At 36.0% G+C, this 14,228-nt stretch overlaps 1 long non-coding RNA gene across 1 annotated transcript; it reads right to left on the bottom strand.

Annotated features, from left to right (window-relative positions):
- Positions 1–10,230: 10,230 nt before the first annotated feature.
- On the bottom strand, positions 10,231–12,733 carry LOC127516135 (uncharacterized). Its single transcript, XR_007930937.1, has 3 exons — positions 12,647–12,733; positions 11,627–11,686; positions 10,231–10,495 (listed from the first exon to the last, which is right to left on the bottom strand). It is a non-coding gene; the product is annotated as an uncharacterized LOC127516135 (long non-coding RNA).
- Between the last annotated feature and the right edge of the window lie 1,495 nt (positions 12,734–14,228).

Raw genomic sequence — 14,228 nt, 5'->3', positions numbered from 1 at the left:
CTGAATAGGAAAAAAAGAAGAAGAAAAAAAAGAAAGAAATACAAATGAGAGATTAGCACGTCACATAAAGTAATAAAACAAAGTAAAATTAGTATGATTTACTATTAAAAGTCTTTACTATGGGAAAGATGTATTTTTAGGTACATCCTCATTAAAGGTGGACTCAGTATTATTTCAAATTCACTGTTTAGAAGTTAGTCGGGCTGATACCAACAACAAACGTGTAACCAATCAGCATTAGGGGGCGTATATGACGGTCGAGGAGAGAGAACGAGCAAGAGGAAGATTTGAAAATAAGAAGAAAAAAAAACTGCAGAACGAGAGATGGGACACATTTTGTTGCGCGTCAGCTGTGATAAACAGACATCTACGTGCATTGCGTGTATAACAGTTAAACTACTGCACACTGACGACGGCTAGAGAATGAGGTGTTTAGCGTCATTGGTATTGCACTCGCCTCGCATGTCAGCAGTGATCAGACCAGGGTTCAAGACCGACTTGGAGCAGGGTGGTTAGGATTGGAGTGTGAGTTCTGGAGGCGGAGCAATGAATAGAGTAGTGGGTTTGTTTGAGTTGATTTCATATATCAATTGTGTTCAACAACGAATTTGAGAAATCGCATACAGCACCTTTAATTCTTTGCTTGTAAAATCACCAAATCACCTTGCTACCTCTGATGGTACTCAGTATTGGGTAAGTTACTCTAAAAAAGTAATTCATTACTAGCTACTAATTACATCTTCAACAGTGTAATTAGATTATGGTACTAATAACTCTCTCTAAAAAGTAGGCTATTAGATTACTTATTACTAATTATCCCATATAGACTTTGACCAGTTGAACACAACGATAGACACGAAACCGCACTTTTGTTTTTTTTAAAATAAACATTATACAATTGCATAAATTATACTTGAACCAGTGGTGTGCGGTGGTGTTTTAAAATGAGGAGGCAAAGTCCTCATTTATGTCCCTGTTACACAATTTTAAGTTAACATTACATAAAAAGAGATACCAAATACAATTCTATTATGTTATTTTTACACTATGTAATTTATTAAAACCAAGTATAAATTTCATCAAGTTAGTGTTTTTACTCATTTTTAAATTTATTCCAAAATAATAACTAAAGGCAGTAACGATTTAAACAATATATATTATTTATAAACTAATATTAAGCTTTTATTTTTAATAATCAATTTATTTTCAGCAGTCATCAAGCTTGTACACACTGGTCACTCACTCACAAACACAAAGATGTACCTTTAATTTCACCACGCTGATTGCTCACTAAACCCCCCCTGAGTCATCATGTTTTCAGGCCATTTCGAGTTTGATTTTGACATTACACAAAGCGGTAATATGTAAGTGACAGTTGTTTACTTACTTTTTAATTAATGTTCCATTAACGCCATCACTGTCTTCATTCAGACCGATTCGACGAGAACGCGCACGAAAACAAGAGGCGGGATTTATCGCACGAACCAATCATGTCCAATCATAACCGATCATATCCAATCATAGCGCAATTGAGGCACTGCCTCCTCTCTCGTGACTTTCCCCCATTCATTCTCAATTACCCCCCACTAAACCCACCGCGCGCTTAGCTCTGCTTTGTTTCTATGAGCTGAAGGGAGGCACAGAGACGCGGACTCCCCGCTGTAACTTCACCTGCAGGTGTCGCTGTTCGACAGTGTTTCTTTAGAAAAACGAGTGACTTTTACACTTTTTAATGTCAAACATTTGCGTTGTTAATAAATTTGTAATATCGATTATTTTCTCATCCAGTTTTTTTGAGGAGGCTCTGCCTCCCTTGCCGCCTTGGAGGAAACGCCCCTACCTTGAACTGACCAAATTATTTAAAAGGGAGAAGGTTATATTAAAAACATATCAAAAACAAATTTGATGTTAAATCCACTATTGTTTTGTATAGAATTGTTCTATAGTCTATACAGTTTTTAATGCAATTACATCAGAAGTAACTAATTAAATGACAGAAAAATTAAGAGTAATCCCTTACTTTTTCAAGAGAAAAGTAATTAAATTACAGTTTTTTTTTTTTTTTTTTTTGGCAACATTCATGATTGATGGCACAACCCTTGCCATCAAACATGCTCTTTCTATTCTGAGAGCCACAATAAAGTTGGCTACCCTTAGCTTTGGATTTGCACAGATATATGGAGAACATTGTCTGAGCAGTGTTCTCGCTGCAGCTTGCTGATAATAAGATGGATTGCAAGTTCATACTGCATGAGTTTCATATGAGAAGTGCATCATGCTAATAATATCTAAATAGCTCACTGTTGCATTGTAAAGTTATGGCTGTGCCACACATTTTTGTTCACAAATAGCAGAACCAGAAATTTGAGAGTTTTTCTGTTACCCTCTTGCATCTCATTAAACACTAACTATCATATTGCTGTACTAGAATCAGGTGTTCTATTTAGTAAAACGTACTCAATGGATATTTCTGACTATGGCTAATTAACATGAATTAACATGCACTTTAGTGTGTAATCATACATAATATACATAATACACATGATGAATGCCTATGCACATGTGAAAAATAGTAGTTGGTGGAACAAATAATCTCAGAACTGGTTTAATCACTGAGCTGGAGTCAATCATGCTAAGAGGGTGTACAGTTGTGTTGTTGTCTTCGGAGAGATGGCAATAGGCTGCTTGAAATTTGTGCCAGCAGGCTTTTCTGAATGAGAGATTTCTGAACTGAAAGAAAGTGCAGAGGATGACAATTGCACGAGTCAAGACTTATATTTGCCGCTTTAATTTCAAAAGAAGCGAAAGTAATTTATTGACTGAGTGCACAGAGTCCTGCGGGCATATCTCTGCTACGCCTCTCATTCAGCACTCTGCGGCACGTCTGGTGGACTCGTGGGGTGTGGGTATTTTAGGCTATTGTGCACTCGCTGATTGTAAGATGTGCTGTAATGATTAGAGCAGCTTATCTGAGCTGTCCTTAATTCACCTGAGACAGAAAGTATTTGCATTCAATCATGACCCATAGGTTCTAACAACTTGATTAGGCATTTACCCTCAAGAGTGCAGTTGCTGTGTACCAAGGCAAAATATGCAATCATTGCTATATGGCAGCAGTTATTTTACATTTCTAACCTAAATAATGGTGATGAGAAAAAAAAAAAAAAAAAAAATCTCCTAGAGGTGGAAAGTCTTTGGGGTCTGAACGTAAAAGTACTGTAAGCGTAAATTTTTTTTTTATTTTTATTTTTTTTTATAATCCACAATTTAGGCACAGGTATTATAAATCATGTAAGCACCACATGTCACCTGCATTAACAACCCTCACATTCTTTGTGGTGAAATTAATTATTTACATCTTACGACCAGACTACTGAATCAAATAAGAGTTATTGAATTTATACATAAAGTTCCAAACATGTACGTATTGTTATACGCACCACAGGCAGCACGGCAATAATCGCTGCCATCATAACGGGCAGATTAATGGTTTTCGCCGAGCAGTAAGTGGATCTACGCTATAGTGAGCTCCACATATTTCATTTCACATTGTGCTAATTAGATTTTTTTTCTCATATACAAATTGCATAAAGAACATACTGAGGCGTCCTGTTGTGGTAAATTAGCTATGAATTTATGAGCATCTTGGCTTGTGGTGCTGAGTTTATCGTAAGGAATCTGTCTGTATGTAAAAACTCGAAGCTCAGGCTGTGAATAATGTTCTCAATTCTTTCATTCTCAGCTGGAATTAATGTCTCACTGCTGTTTGTCACTATTTGAGTCATACCTGAATCACCTTGACCCATTAGGGAAGAAGATGTGATTTTATCCCAAATGGCCTGCTCTTTATAACCACTTTACACAGGAGGAGATGCCATTTCAGCATAATTTCCAGGGATTTAGTTGCTGGACAAATGAAGTCATTTCTCATACAAGCTGTTTTACATTGAAAAGCTATTGTTTTCCTGAACTTGTTTCTTCTGAACTATTTTTGACTTTTGACCATGGGCTGGCTGTGTGGCCAGTGACTGTGAAACTAAATGTGATGGTCGTTCAATGACTGCAGGGCGCTGATGCAGAGACTTATAAAACTGAAATGACGGATGTGTTGTCCAACCACAGTGGTTGACAGAATGAAATGTCTGTTTTGATCTTTCAACAGGTGTGAAAATCTGTCAGTAATTTCTGTGAACATGAAGATCCAAAGGGAAAGAAGTGCAAAATGTGATTTCAGTTGTTTTTTGAGGCTTTTGAGATTGAGACTGTCTGCTTTTGGCTCCTGTCGTGCCTTTAAAACTCTTAGAACTTTAATAATGGAGATAATTTGGAGGTCAAGTTGACTATAAACAGCTTCATATTTGGATTATAAAGGATGTTGTGAAGGTTACCCATACAAAATTGCTGTGCCTGTCTGCTGTTTTCTTTTTTGTTCCAGGTCTTGAATATGGAGATCCTGTAGTTTAATTAGAACAACATAGCTCATTTGAATTGGGTCCTTTCTGTAATAAGCCTGCATGCGGATGTTTCTTATTTACTACCTTGATGCAGCTCAGAGTCTGTTAAAAACAAATCAGCGTAATTTACTTTTGAAACACTCTGTTATTGCATGCTATCAAATGAGTGATCGAAGAAACGGCTGAATTACCATCACTGCCTACCTTGCACCCTTTCAAACACATTGTCAATAGAATGCATTAGAAAAAGCTTGCCCCGAAGGTCCCCTTAATTAGACCAATATTCATTCTCAAAAAAAAAAAAAAAAAAGAGAGAATTTAAATTGAAAAAACCCTTTTATTATAAAAAAATAAATAAAATTAAAATAAAACATACCATTATATCAATTTACATAAAATTATATGTACATCCACATATACCAAATATAACTATACACACATTTACATATACAGACACATAAATATAACACTGTCAACTCCAGAATTATTGGCACCCTTGGTAAATATGAGCAAAGGTGGCTGTGAAAATAAATATGCATTATTTATCATTTTGATCTTTCATTCCAAAAAAAATTTCACAAAATTCTAACCTTTTATTCAAGTAAAACAATTGAAAGTGGCGGGAAACTCGTATTATGAAATAAGTTTTTCTCCAGTGCATGCTGGCCACAATTATTGGCACCCCTAGAAATTCTTTTGAGTAAAATATCTCTGAAGTATATTCCCATTCATACTTATGTTTTGTTTTGTTTTGTTTTTTTTCTTTTTTTTTTTAGCATACCAGTGTGACTAGGAGTATGAAATTGTCCAGCCATGACTTCCGGTTCCACGGGAGTATAAATATGAGGAAAAATAAAGGCCAAATTCCCTTAATCATTCATAACAATGAGTAAAACCAAAGAATATAGTTCTGATGTGCAGCAAAAGATTGTTGAGCTTCACAAAATAGAAAATGGCTGTAAGAAAAAAGTGAGGAGGAAAGTTTGATTGGCCAAAGACTCTCCAAAGATCACAGCTAGAGAGTTGCAGAGATTAGTTGAGTCTTGGGGTCAGAAAACATAAAAATATCAAACAGCACCTACATCATCACAAGTTGTTTGGGAGGGAAAATTGATCTTTAATGTTGTGGGCCTATTTTTTTTTTTTTTTTTTTTTTTTTTTTTGGTGGTGGTGGTCCTGGACATTTTGTTTAGATACATGGTATCATGGATTCTACCAAATACCAAAAAAAAAAAAAAAAAAAAAAAAAATCAAAACCAGACCACTTCTGTCAGAAATCTTATGATGGGCCATGGTTGGATCTTCCATCAACACAATGAACAAAACAAACATCAAAATCAACACAAAAATGTATCATTGAGCACAAAACCAAGCTTCTGCCATGGCTGTCCCAGTTCCCTAACTTGAACCGTATTAGAAAACAAGTGGGGTGAACTGAAGAGAAGCACCAACATGGAGCTGGGAATCTGAAGGATCTGGAGAGATTCTGTATGAAGGAATGGTCTCTGATATCTTGTCAGGTGTTCTCCAAACTCATCAGGCATTAGACTCAGAGCTGTTATCTTGGTAAAAGGATGTTGCAATAATTGGGTGCCAATAATTGTGGCCAACGTTACCCACCTTATTGAAAGGTTCCATGAATCAATGGCTCTGTAAACCAAGAAAGTGATATTGAGTCCATCAAAAAAAAAAAAAAAAAAAAAAAAGACTTATTGAGACCTAAGCCTCCCAAGCTCTTCAATATCTCACATGCAACAACCTTCCAGTTTGAATTGGATGATCTATATAAAAGTCTACGTATAAAATGCATACAAAAAGCTGCAATTCTACTATGCACATTTATAAGACCCTGTCCTCCATCTTTAGATAAAAATAACAAACTTTGGGATACCCAGTGCAATTTTTCCCAGAAAAAAATCTATTAAAGCCTTCAGAATATCTGAGAGTAGACACCAAGGAGGATGAACACATGCTAAGCGATGCCACAAAGAAGAAGCCACAGGGTTGTTAATAATTAAAGTGTGTACAACATCTTTGGAATCAACCACTTCCATGTACTTAATCTTCCTTTTACTTTTTCAAGAACATCATCCCAGGTTTTTTTTTTTTTTTTTTTTTTTTTTTAACCAAAAGAGTCATCGCCTAGAAATACTCCCAGATATTTTAAACCTCTTCTAGACCAGGTTTAAATGGTTAGTTCACTCGAAAATGAAAATTCTGTCATTAATTACTCACCCTCACTCGTTCCACACCTGTAAGACCTTCTTTTGAAACGATTTGAGGGTGAATAATTAATGACAGAATTTTCATTTTTGGGTGAACTGTTCTTTTTCTTTTTCTTTTTTTTTTTTTTCATTATAAACACAAATAAGCATGTGAACAGTGACAAAAAGCATAGATAAATACAGTGTTAACTGTTTAATGTTCTTTTATACAATAAAAACTTATGTTATCTTTTTAGTGATAATTGCCTCCTTTCTATGATAATGCCATAATGCATCACAGACATGACTGGAGTATAGAATAGAGAGAAACTGTTAGGAAACAGTTTCATGTTGTTTAAAATACACCCTTAAACACCATGTGATTTTAATTTGTTGATAAATTGTTCATAAAATAGCAAGAAGCCATAGGCTGAGAACTATTTTTATGCCATTATATTTTTAAAACAATCCTCCTTGTGATTAAGCAAAACTATTCAGGAAAGATCAAACCCCTTTGGGTAATGAACAATCCTTGTTAATGCTTTTATGTGCACAACAGAGCTGTGCTACCCCATTAAATGCTGTGTTTGCACTTAACAGTCACTGCAGAAAAAAAAAAAAAAAAAAATGGTTCAATGCTTTAACAGTGCAAGAGTATAATGTTTTAGTTTATATTCTCGTTGACTTTGTTAACCAATCAGTTATTTGTTCCATACAGAGTCTGTATGTAATTGCAAGTTACATCATTCCACCAGTAGTTTGCGTCAGATGACTGTCTTTATGAGTGAGCTATTTGAATCATTCACTGATCCGATTCATTCTAAATCACAAATTCATTCAGGAACAAAACAAGCAACTTGTTTGTGCCATTGAATCATTCATTAAGCTGATTCATTCAAATCAGTGAAACCACAACTAGTGCATGTTGCTCGGAGATGTGAAACTTCAATCTACTGCATGCTTTTTTGAGGCGGAGCAAAATAAAGTAACTGACAACACTGTGCCTAAAATGTAAGTTAATCAATATTAACTTCTTGTTCATTGTACTGATGTATACAGCAGTATCACACTCATAATTATGTTGTTGGTCTAAGCATAACACGGACATAACGTTATATCTGTCTTCAAAGCCAACTGTTGCAAGGTTTGTCAACTTCTGAACTTGTGAAGTTCTTGTGAAGTATTGAAAAATGCTTCTTGAATGTATTATAGTCAGCGAAATCTTTAAGTAGACAATTACAGATCTGACTCAAACAGCTGTGCACTGTGGAATGTGTGGGAGTCATTTCACCTCTAAAGAAGTAAATAAACCATTTAATATACTATAACATGTCCTGGTGAATTCTTTCTTACTTTAACAAATGGGGTTCTGTATAGGTTCTGTATAGACGATGCATCAAAAGCATTGTATTTCTCATACAGCTCTCCGTGATGGACACAAAGAGGAATCACACCCCAGCCCTGTCTCAAAGCACTCACCACTATCACCTTGCCCACATGTCAGTCTGCTAGCAAGCCAAATGAGGTTAGCATGTCACTTTGAGGAGGAAAATCTATTTCAGAAAGCTTTTAGGGGGCAGGTGTGGGAGTCTCTTGCCTGCTTCTGTGATCCATGACACAGCTTGGTTTTACAAGGTGCTCTTTTCACTGTCATCCAACTGGAAAATACCTGCCACCTTTCATGCATTCATCCCATTTTTCTCTCTGTCTGTCAATTTGGTTGTGCTGCCTTGCTAATATAAAAAATACCCAATGTTTCCTCCACATTCCAAATGCAATGCAAAATGCTCATGGCATGTTGCATTCAGAAGAGCACTTTATTTGAGATTAAAAGTAAAAACAAATGAAAGTAAAGATGGAGGGGATGGTGAACTGCCTGCCACTTATAAAAAGCAATGTTGTTGAACTTTAAATGGACAGTAGTTAAAAAATGAATGAGGGAACGACTAAAGCAAATTTAGGGACTGTCTAAAAGCCCACAGAGATTTTTGCTGTGGCTTTCACTTTTCCTCGACCTATTATGCATAGATTCAAAGATGCCAACGCAACCTGTGACAGGAGCCAGAACCGTCATGTGTTTTAAAACCAAGCTGTTCTCTGTCCCTGTTAGGTTTATATATCATACAACATGCATGACATGCAAATGGGACAGAAAGGACATTGCTTGCATGTACAAAATTCTCCCAAGAGCTTATGGCATCACACAAATGTTATAAACTGAGCTCCATTCACTTTATTCATAGTACAATGCAAAACTAAAAGAAATTTAAGCTGAATTGAATTTGTGGATGTGCCAGTGGCTCTGCTTGCGGTTTTGAGATAAGACAAAAAACAATTCAAAAATGCATGATGGAGAGAGACAAGTTGATCTCCAGCCATAAGTTACAACTCATCATTTTTTTTGCACTGGACTCCCTTTGCATGACAGACTTTCCTGCAGTGGAACAATTCCCAGACCTCTTTCAGTTGCTGATCTAGTCTGAGTTTACCCACAGTTATGGATCTAGTGAGTCACTTCTCAAATCTGTCACTGTCAGGTTTCCAGGCAACAACGAAAGTAGAAACAAGTTACAGACATTTGTAAGTTAATTATCAGAGTACACAGTTGGTACAGATGTTAGGGTGAATGTGTAGAGAATTATGAATATGAAGAGGATTTTGAAGTGCGTGTGTGTGTGTGTTTGTGTGTGTGTGTGTGTGTGTGTGAGAGAGAGAGAGAGAGAGAGAGAGAGAGAGTTTGTGTGAAGAGTGAAGAATACAGGAAATAGTCTGGTCCCAGACTGTCTATTCTCTGTTTGCTTGTTTGTTTGTTTGTTTGTTTGTTTGTTTGATTCTCCTACAAATTCCCTCTCACACATAAATGCTCTAGCAGGGTAATTAGTCCTGACATGGAGCTTTACAATAATTGACAAATAATCATCATGAACTGATGTATATTGCACATTAACTCTCATAAGGGCCCAGTGTGATACTTTACATAAATATTAACATGCAAATCAGAAAAAAGATTCCTTTTAAATACATTTTAAATAATTATTAATATATATCTATATATATATATCTATATATATATATATATATATATATATATATATATATATATATAACCTTTTATTATGCTTTAAAGAAGTACACTTGTTTTGATGTGTTGACCTTCATGTAAAATACTGTTTATAATTTGTAGTGTTATTCAATTTTATTAATATATTTTAAATGTACTGAATTGCAACTTAATCATTCATCGTTGTGTAATCACAAATATATTTAAATACATGAAATATAGGTGTCAATAGAAATTACATAAAAGTATATTTTAGTTTACCAAAAATGATTGTCAGTACATTCTGAGTAGCCATATTTCAAAGACAATAGAAGTAATTATAAAATTAAACAAAGATGGATTACACTTTATTTTGAAGGTAGTCCACTTTAGACATTCATTGCAACTACATGTCAACTAACTCTCATTAGAGTATTAGTAGACTGTAGTAGGGTCATTCTGTGTCAAATCAACCAAATTTCGGTAACTTCCCTGGCTCAAATTTTTGATTTTATTTATTTATTTTTTCTGTTGAAAGACAAACATATATAATGATGAAAACCAAAATATTAAATGTTACAGATGTATATTTACTGAGTAATCCACCATTTCCAAATGAAAAGTTTATTCAAGATTAGAATCTAGAAGGATATTAAGATATCTTGAATACTTTACAGGCATGCAAACTTTGGAAAAGGAATATTTATGGAACTTATGCATGTTCTATGCCAGTGGTTCTCAACCGGTGGGGCGCGGACACTCTCCCGGGTAGGCTACAGGATGGGAGGAAAAAAAACCTGAAAAAAAAAAAAAATTGCACATTTTTTTTATCACTAAACTACTGTCATTAAAAGTTATAGTTTTGTATATACATAACTCCTGAATAAAATTAAAATGTGTTTGGACTGATTTAAAAAAAAAAGTTTTGAACAAATTTGATTGGTTTGTCGATAGTGAGCGCAAATGCAGGTGATAAGCGGTTTTATTAAGTGAGTCATTGAGTCGTTCATTCACGATTCGTTCAAACGGCCGATTCATCAAGAATGAGACAGATGTTTGTGAATGGGTCATTGAATCTTTGACTCAAACGATTTGTTCAAAACACTGAATCATTCAAAACACGATTGAGTGTTGCTGTGAGATGCGCTATGTTGTGATCTTTGTTTGGATTCATCGGATCTATTTTCGCTGCTAAAATAGACCAAAACAGTCATTATTTCGTCTAAAATGTAAGTGACTTAATATTATTAACTTGTTTGTTGAACTGTCATATCAGTGTCACATTTTCAATCGCGAGGAGATGGTGAATTAAGTGATGGTCAATTGTCAGCTCTCTTGGTCATCAGGTCGTGTGATGTATGTTGCTGAACTGTATTCAAATGTTATAAATATAAAAACACCACATTTTGAAATTTAACTGCAGTATGTCAATTTAGTTTATTTGTGTGTGCTGCGCTCACAGACTTTAGAAAACGGCGCTCATTTGTTTGATTTCTCCTCGAGAAGCTGCGCAAGCCTCAAAAATTTAAGGTCCTTGCACCCTGACTGAGTCCGAAACTGTCGTGTTCATCTTTTCATATTCGTCATTTGGTGGCTCTCAATTGTCAAAAACACCCCTCAAAATATTTGCTACGGATGCGAAAAATGCAGAAAATCGAGCCATCCGAATTAATTTTAATGACGGACGGAAGTTTCAGAGGGGGGGCACTGGGGCCCCAACTTCAATGAACCAGCTTTGGGGGGGCCCAGCTTGCAAAAGGTTGAGAATCCCTGTTCTATGCAACTGAGCAGATAGAAATAAATAGATACATTTCTAGTTTTAACTATTATTTGTTCTTCAGATATTTCTCTTTAAAATAAAAAGGTATCAGCTGTAGGCAAAGTCATCCACTTTTGGTTTTTGACCACTGAAAACGTGTACAATTTACCAATTTATGCATGGAGCCGCGTTAAGATCTCCATATCTCTGGGATTGAACCATCGAGGGCCTTTAAAATGAAGATACGAAAAGGAACATTTGTTAAGAATTAGGATCTAAAAGGATATTAAGATATCTTTAATACTTCTTGAGTTACAGGCATGCAAACTTGAGGCAAAAAAAGTGCTTTTGCCATATTTGAACTGTCACTGTTGGCATATAATGAAACAAAGATTGCTAAAGTCAACAGATGTTACTAACAGACCTACCAATTTCTGTGTGAAAACAAAATAATGATGCATGCCATCTTTCTAAAGTAGTAAGCCATGTAAAGAAACACTTTGTGCCTTCACAAATTCACTTTTTTATAGTTTACACAGAGATAACGGTATTGTTTTCAAAAACATGCATTGAGAGTGGAGGCACCCCACCATTTAAATCTCAACACACACCATGACAATACATCAGTGGTGTAAAAAGGATTAAATGGTGGAAATTGTCCCTAATAGACAACTGATTAAATCAGGTTGGTTGTGAATTTGTTCAGCAAATAGAAAAATGAGTTCAGTCGCTTCTGACTATTACTTCTATTACTTTCTACTGCTTCTATTACACACTCCACAGTGATGCGGATTAATGTAAACCTGCACAGAGAAGTGAAGCATGAGTAAAAATACAGAGAATTGAACACACTTTTGTGTGTGTGTGTGTGTGTGTGTGTGTGAGAGAGAGAGTGTGCGTATGTGTGTGTGAACCAAATTGGATGCAGGGGAATCTATCTTGAATTTTTCGTAAAATTTGTTGACAAGGGCACAGCAGTGTTTGTCCCCACAGGGTTTGGGAAAACTGTTTCTCTCTTTAAAATCGAGATCTCCTTCACCGTCCTTTCAAGTCACTGAGCCAATTAGCGATAGTCTGTGGCTCTTTTCTTGGGTCTTTTCATGTGGATTTGACTTGGCCTGCCACTCACGATGAGTAAACATAAAACAGAGGCATTGAAAAGAAGCAGCTCTCTGCTCCGGTTTCTTACCTTTTCCTCCTGTCAGTGCATGACTCTGTCACATCTCTGCTACCTTCATGGTATCTTGATGTAGCAGGAATGAACTGCAGATGAAGGAGAGGTGGGGGGCTACTCACATCTCAAGAGTCATCATTACCTCCGTCTCTGCTCCAACACACACCCACTCAAATATTTTTCCAGGCTTTGGACACAAGCCTTATCTAGGATTCCAAATAATTGCCCCTTTTGCCTGCTGTGAACAGTCATCCATAGCTAGTTACAGCTCTCTATAGGAACACTTCATTATTTGAGAACAAATATAGCTCTGATAACAACAGCATAAAAGTGTTTGTGTATTTTGTGTATTTTGGAATGAACCAAGTTTTCAAGTTTTGTGTTTGTTATACATTTGTGTGAAGGGAAAAGTCATCATATTTACAACTTAATTTGGATGTAACAAAGACAACCTGATGTACAATGTGTCATAATTTCCCCTGTGTCATGTGTGTTTTGTATTCAAGGACTCTTATTTTGTTATTCTGTTGCCTTACTGTTTCTATGCAACAGACGTAGGCTAGTAAGAGTTGTGCGTGTAAACCTCACTCCCCTGAACTCAAGAGGCGATCTAGCGCCTGATGCTAGAGACTGCAGTCTTTAGCGTCCTTGTTAGAGTGCCCGTCTCCCATATGAACGAGCCCGAGTCCCGCTTAGAGTGGGCTGTTCGAACCGGAGAGGCTACATCTATTGTTTCCAAGTTTTTGCTTCCTGTGTTTAGTTCCTGTTTGCCTTTGTTTCCTGAGTTACCCTCATTGGTTTCCATAGTGCTGAATCAATTTCTGTGCCTTGTTATCCTATTGTTTGATACATATATACCCCTGTGTTTGAGTCTTTACTTGTCAGTCATTGTCTTTACATGTCTGTTTGTAAAGCTGTTGCATTTCCGAAGGCCTCATCGACATGATAGGCATCAGCACAGATCCTCAGCAAAGACCACAAGAACCAGACAGGTCCTCCGCACAGATCCTATGGCCAGCTTCAGCTGCATACCGGCATGATGAATCCAATTTTCAATCAAAAGGAACTGGATGAATATTTGTGTTGGAGAGGCTTTTTGACAGTTAGGTTATGATTCAGTAATGGAGGAGTAAACCAGAGCACCAATAATGAGGAGACAGGTGATCAGGTTTATACTATGTATTGGCAGAGAAAAGTAGGGCCACAGATGTACAGTCAAAGATGCAGATAGTCTGAAAAATAATAAATACAATAAAGATAATGAATAAACTAAATATATATACAAACAATAATAACGATCCCCGTTACATAATGAATTAGTATTCCTCATTCACATGAATTATATTTCTATATTAAACATACAGTTAAATGAGCATTAGTTAGTATTTCTGGTGCAAATGCACACCATAAGCTATCATTTGTCATTAATAACATGCAGTGCCTATATATATATATATATATATATATATATGGATCAAATAGTGGCTCAATTGAGCAGCACTTAAGTAAACATCGTACGTTAAACACACACTCGGTGTAATAACAGCTTAACAGGTTGACATCGTATTATTAAGACATCATTAGGAACCCATATTAC

This window comes from Ctenopharyngodon idella, chromosome 7 (genome assembly GCF_019924925.1).
Source record: "Ctenopharyngodon idella isolate HZGC_01 chromosome 7, HZGC01, whole genome shotgun sequence".
NCBI classification, from domain to species: Eukaryota; Metazoa; Chordata; class Actinopteri; order Cypriniformes; family Xenocyprididae; genus Ctenopharyngodon; species Ctenopharyngodon idella.
The sequence above is the reverse complement of the archived record's forward strand: the minus strand, read 5'-3'. Positions and strand labels throughout refer to the sequence as shown.